The sequence below is a fragment of the Lathyrus oleraceus genome, chromosome 3 (genome assembly GCF_024323335.1).
Source record: "Lathyrus oleraceus cultivar Zhongwan6 chromosome 3, CAAS_Psat_ZW6_1.0, whole genome shotgun sequence".
Lineage (NCBI taxonomy): Eukaryota > Viridiplantae > Streptophyta > Magnoliopsida > Fabales > Fabaceae > Lathyrus > Lathyrus oleraceus.
In genome coordinates, this window is record NC_066581.1 from 447,686,767 (window position 1) to 447,693,381 (window position 6,615).

Genomic DNA, 6,615 nt, shown 5'->3' on the forward strand with positions numbered 1-6,615 from the left:
ACAATTCAAGCGTGCTTGGTGATCTCAAACCAACTCTCAAGAGATCCCACCCTAGAGTAAAAGCTAAGATGCTTATGATCCTTAAGGCAAGATGCAAATGCAATGTTATGATGCCATGAGGGATCTTAGGGTCAAAATTGGGGTCTTACAGATGCGATCCGTGCACTTGTGAATTCAGACGATCAAGTTTTTGGCGCCGTTGCCGGGGACCAACTTCGTCAAATTTCATACCCTGTTGTTACACCGTTTAGACTAAGGCATTATTAGCCGGTAAATACGAAGAACCCGTAGTACCGGAAATTTAGTAGATCCTTTAGCGGAACCCGAACGTTATACTTGTACACGCCTCTTACTCATCCGAATTAAGAAAGCTATGGCCGAGAATCGCGATTGGAGACCTCTTAAGAAATTCTCCCAACCCTCTGACGAGGAACCTAGTTCGAGTATTGTAAACCCACTTATTCCTGCTAACAATTTCGAACTAAAACCGTCTTTGTTGCAATTAGTGCAACAAAACTAATTCGCGGGTCTCGCTACTGAGAACCCGAATCAACATTTAAAAGTTTTTATCCAACTAGCCGACAGCTTTAAATCTAACGGCGCTTCACCTGATGCGATCCGTTTAAGATTATTTCCTTTCTCCCTCAGGGATAGAGCACGTTCATGGTTAGATTCACTTCCATCTAACTCAATAACTACTTGGGAAGACCGCAGGAGAGTATTCCTTGCTAGATATTCCCCCTAGTAAGATTGTTGTTCTTCAAAACCAAATAACTAGATTTACTAAAAACCAAGGAGAATCACTTTTTGAAGCTTGGGAGAGATATAAAGAGCTATTAAGAGTCTGTCCACACCATGGCCTAGAACAATGGCTGATCGTTCATACCTTCTACAATGGACTCCATTACAACACAAAGATGAGCATCGACGCTGCCGCATGTGGCGCGCTGATGAACAAACCTTACCCTGAAGCCTGTGACCTAATTGAGGATATGGCCCAAAACCATTACCAATGGGGAACTGATCGAGCATCAATAGAGAAAAAGGAGACCCAAGGTGGAATACATGAGATAAGCTCTATGGACATGATGCAGGCAAAAATGGACGCTTTAGCCCTTAGGATCGAACATATGTCTATGAACACTAATACCGTAGCAGTAGTCCACATAGAGTGCGAACTTTGTGGATCTAAAAGACATGAATCAGCGGAGTGTAACCTTTTGAACGACCTGAACACCGACCAAGTGAATTACGCCCAAGGTAACCCATTTTCAAACACTAACAACCCTGGATGGAAGAATCATCCGAATTTCTCCTATAAAAACCAGAACCCTATCCAAAATCATGCACCTCAGAGACCGCAGGGTTATCAAGCCCAAAAACCAAACCAACCTATGCATGTTGTGCCCCAAAAGTCTAACCTTGAGAAGATCATGGAGAGCTTTATATCGGGCCAGACTAAGCAAAATAAAGAATTCCTAAACCAAAACATTCACGTAAACGAACGTATAACGCAATTAGGAACCAAGGTTCATCAGATAATCACTCACAACAAGATTCTTGAAACCCATATCTCACAGGTAGCACAAAACCAAGCCCCACAAAATACACCTGGAGGACAATTCCCTGGACAACCTCAACCAAACCCTCGAGGGCAAGCTAACGCTATCTTGTTACGAAGTGGGACCTCTTACGAAGGGCCTCATAACCTAGCGATGAGCGAGTCCAAAACTTCTAAAGGAAATGTACCTACCAACCAAGAAGAGGAACTGGCGGAACCCGAGAAACAAACCAACCAAGAAGGTGAAGCCAAGGATAAAACTTACAAACCACCACCCCCGTACAAACCACCAATCCCATATCCGCAAAGACTTAAACAAACCAAAGTAAACAACCAATATCAAAAATTTATAAAAGTAATAGAGAAGCTTCATGAAGAGAATCCTTTCACCGAAGTTATCACCCAAATTCCATCTTACGCCAAATTTCTCAAAGACATCTTAACCAACAAGCGTAGGCTTGACGATCCAAAACCCTTTGAACGCAATTTTATTTCCGAGGATAAACTTGCTAAGAAGGAGAAAGACCCTGGTAGTTTTTCTATACCTTGCATTTTAGGGAGTCATGTGATCGACAACGCTTTCCTAGACTTAGGCGCTAGTGTGAGTTTAATGCCCTTAGCTGTATGTAAAAGGTTAAACCTAGGAGAATCGTAACCAACTAAGATATCCCTCCAATTAGCCGATAGGTCTATTAAGTATCCTGTAGGCATTTTAGAAGACATCCCAGTTAGGATCGGTCAACTATATATCCCAACAGACTTTGTGGTCATGGATATCAAATAAGACGAAGATATCCCTATCCTTTTAGGTAGACCATTCTTATCAACAGTTGGAGCTATAATAGACGTCAAAAGAGGAAAATTAACCTTCGAAGTAGGGGATGAAAATATCGAGTTCATTATTTCTAAATTCCCGATGGCACCAACCCTAGGAGACGCATGTTATGCGATCGATATCATAGATGAGTGCATAAGAGAATTTGATCGAGAAGAACCCGTGATCAAACCATTTCCAAACCCGAATGAAAAGGATGACGAGCTAGAGGAAACGGAACCTCACACTAACGAATGTCTGGATCTTACTCCAGACCCTTCACCAAATTCTCAAAAACCAGCTCAAGAACTTAAGGAACTACCCAAGAACCTAAGATATGAGTTTTTGGATGAAGAAATGAACCTCCCAGTAATAGTTAGTGCCACCTTAAACCAAGACGAAACAAATCGACTCTTGAATGTTTTAAGAAGATACCCCTCTGCCTTAGGGTACAACATCTCTTATTTAAAAGGTATAAGCCCATCCGTGTGTATGCACAGGATCTCGCTAGAGGAGGATTCAAAACCTTTCAGAGAACATCAGAGATGAATTAACCCTGTAATGAGCGAGATGGTGAATAAGGAAGTCCTTAAACTGCTGGAAGCTGGTATAATCTATCAGATCTCTGATAGTAAATGGGTAAGTCCTGTACATGTGGTACCCAAAAAGGGAGGCATCATAGTCGTGCAGAACGAAAAGGGAGAGCATGTCGCTAAACGCATAGAAGACGGATGGCGTATGTGCATAGATTATAGGAAGCTAAATAAGGCAACTAGGAAAGACCATTTTCCCCTTCCATTCATAGATTAAATTCTTGAGCGTCTTGCTAGACACTATTACTTTTGTCATCTAGATGGATATTCTGGATTTTTCCAAATACCCATACACCACGAGGATCAAGAGAAAATAACTTTTACCTATCCTTATGGAACGTTTGCTTACAAACGAATATCGTTTGGACTCTGTAATGCGCCAGCTACTTTCCAACGTTGTATGATGTCGATCTTCGCAGATTATCTCAACGGAATTATGGAAGTATTCATGGACGACTTCTTAGTGTGTGGATTAAACTTTGAAGACTTCCTAATTAACCTTGAGAAAATCCTAGAGAGATGCGTAAAAGTTAACCTTGTGCTAAACTGGGAGAAGTGCCACTTTATGGTTAAAGAAGGCATAGTGTTAGGGCATATAATATCTGAAAGAGGCATTGAGGTCAATAAAGCTAAGATAGAAGTTATAGAAAACCTTGACCCTCCTAAGACAGTTAGAGAAGTCTGTAGTTTCCTTGGACACACCCGTTTCTACCGACGCTTCATCAAAGATTTCTCTAAAATAACAAAACCCCTGACCAACCTTCTGATGAAAGACATTGAATTCATTTTCGATGAAAAATGTATCGAAGCCTTTAACCATTTAAAATAAGCATTAATTTCAGCACCCATTCTACAAACCCCAGATTGGACTAAACCCTTCGAAATAATGTGTGATGCTAGCGATTTCGCTATAGGAGCTGTTTTAGGGCAAAGAAAAGATAAGAAACTACACGTAATATATTACTCTAGTAGAACCCTAGATGTCGCTCAATTAAATTATACAACAACAGAGAAGGAACTCCTAGCTGTAGTTTTCGCAATCGATAAATTTAGGTCTTACCTTGTAGGATTTAAGATTATAGTCTATACAGACCATGCAGCTATCTGTTACTTTCTGAGCAAAAAGGATGCAAAACCTAGATTACTCAGGTGGATCCTTTTGCTACAAGAATTCGACTTAGATATTAGAGACAAAAAAGGAACAGAAAACGTAGTTGCTGAACATCTTTCAAGATTAGAGCATTTAAAGCCAGATCATTTACCTATAAATGATGACTTCACCTATGACAAACTGATAGCTAAGATAGATACCACCCCCCTTGAACCTGATGTCGCATCCGCGAAAAACAACCGGCGGGCTAAAACAAAACAAACAGAGCCGCCACCGTGCGTTATTTATCCCAAAGAGGGAAAGGAAACGCTCAAAGTAAACCTGGAAAAGACATGGTCTCGCGACCAAAGAGAGATGGGATCGGGAGTCGGTTATGCGAAGGGAAGGTATTAGCACCCCTACGCATCCGTCGTACTCGACGGGATCCACGCTCAAAAGAATAGAAGAAAGGTTGCTAAACACTGCTCGAAAGAATGCACACACACACACACTGGAAACAACACAGGTGGGATAAGAGGGGAAAGGGCTCGCTAGGATATCGCATCCTATGCCTACGTATCTCATCTGGAATGAGAATCAGAGCTACCGTAGTTCGGGTCACGCACGCCGAAACAAAACACACGCGCACAGGCAAACATGGAAACCGAATGCCAATCGCTGGACTTACATCAGACTCCGAACCAAACAAACCCACACTGGAAACCAAATGCCAATTGCTGGACTTATATCGGACTCCAAGCATACAACAATAGGATACGGAATGCCAATCGCTGGTCTTACATCCATCTCCTACACACAAGAAGGATAACAAACAACAAGTTAATAGGGAGTCTGGAACTCGAGCCTAATAACTGTCAAGCAAACACACACAAAAAGAAAAAGGGTGCCCGGAGAGATCTCGTACGACCTCCTGCCTACGTACCTCATCTGGTATGAGGATCAGGGCAACCTAGTTCCCCTTAACAGGGGAGAAACTTTCTCCTAACCAGAGACTGGGAAATGACAAACTAGAAGGGAGACTGACTCGAGCCTAATAGTTATCATGTATTCCACAATGGTCCTAGGTTGAGTTTTCTATCTAACTTGCACAGGCAGCAAGCTATCCTAAACAGGCAAAGCAAAGCAAACATACACACAATTAACACACACTATACACAAACAAAGTGGGCTCATACAAGGTTAGGCTGTGAAACACAAGCCAACTGGAATCGGGTGTAGTTAGCTCTTAACCCTAACATTGAGAGTTAGGGTGAAGCAGATGAAATGGGAAGTGAGGGTAAGACCTCACAGCTCTTATCCCTGGCCTGGGAGAGCTTGACTCAAATAGAAGGTGTGGGAGTTCAGAAAGCAGGAACTCTTCTATCCATATATGACTGACTCAACATAGATCTTGGGTTAATATCCACAATACATCAACACAAGGTGTGTGAGCAAAGGGATGACTCAACTGAATAGCAGGATATGGATTGCACATCTCTTTTATCTGCCAATTGCCTTATCAAAGGTCTTTTCCTGCTTGGCACAAACATAAACAAACACAAGCATTGCCTCTTAAGGAGGGCTTCAGACAGGTGCCTGCCCAATTAACAGGACAGGTCTTCCAGACTACATGAAGTCAGTGAATTATACCTCAATTGGTTAAGCAACCAAGCAACAGCAAAAGCAAGTTCAAAAGAACTTAAGCAACTAATGTACCTGAAAACAATCTAACTCAGTCAGTATACAAGTCGAAAAGTCAAACAGACAATCCAATAGTCAACACTTAACTGTACAAAGTCAAACAAGCAAGGCAACAATGTGCAAAGCACAAGCTCAACTCAAATGAGCTACAAGCCACCTACAAAACAAGTCAAGATTAGCTAATCATCAACCAAATAATCCAACTCAAGAAAATGAATCAATTCCCTTATGACCATATGCTCCTTATCCTGAAAACAAAGCTCAAACATAAGCACCAACCACTAGGACAAGGCCTAGGGTCAAAGAGAGAGAAATAATTCAAAACAGAACATGAAAATTGACATGAATCAAGCTTAATCCAATAAGAACATCCTCCAAAAATTTCCACATCCATATGATGCACCAAAATCATTTCACAAGTCAAATAAGGCAAGGCATGCAAGTTGGAAGCTCGTTGAAGCAACAGAATGAACAAATCCACATTAATTCCAAAATGACTCAATAAATCCCAAGTAAAATCATGGCTAAACAGAACTCATCACATGACCATCATACCAAAAATCAAGGAATTTGGACAAGTTTAAGCATGGAAACCAAATTCATCAAGTCATGGTAAGCACAAACAAGCTCAATTAGGGCACAAATTGATACATCATCTTAGCACAAGCCTAAAACAGAATCCAAACATGATAAAGACATAAAACAAAAGCCACAACAAACTTCAAAGTGTCTATAAACAATGTGAAAAATTTCAAGTCCATATGATAAACATCAAGCATTTCACAAATCATCTAAGTTCATGACTATCCAAAAGTCCACAAATGGTCATCCAGCAAGAAAAATGTCAAACAAATCA

The 6,615-nt window shown here is 41.1% G+C and overlaps 1 non-coding gene across 1 annotated transcript; it reads right to left on the reverse strand.

Moving 5' to 3' along the window:
- Positions 1–755: 755 nt before the first annotated feature.
- Positions 756–862, reverse strand: LOC127133975 (small nucleolar RNA R71). The gene has a single exon (XR_007807763.1). It is a non-coding gene; the product is annotated as a small nucleolar RNA R71 (small nucleolar RNA).
- Between the last annotated feature and the right edge of the window lie 5,753 nt (positions 863–6,615).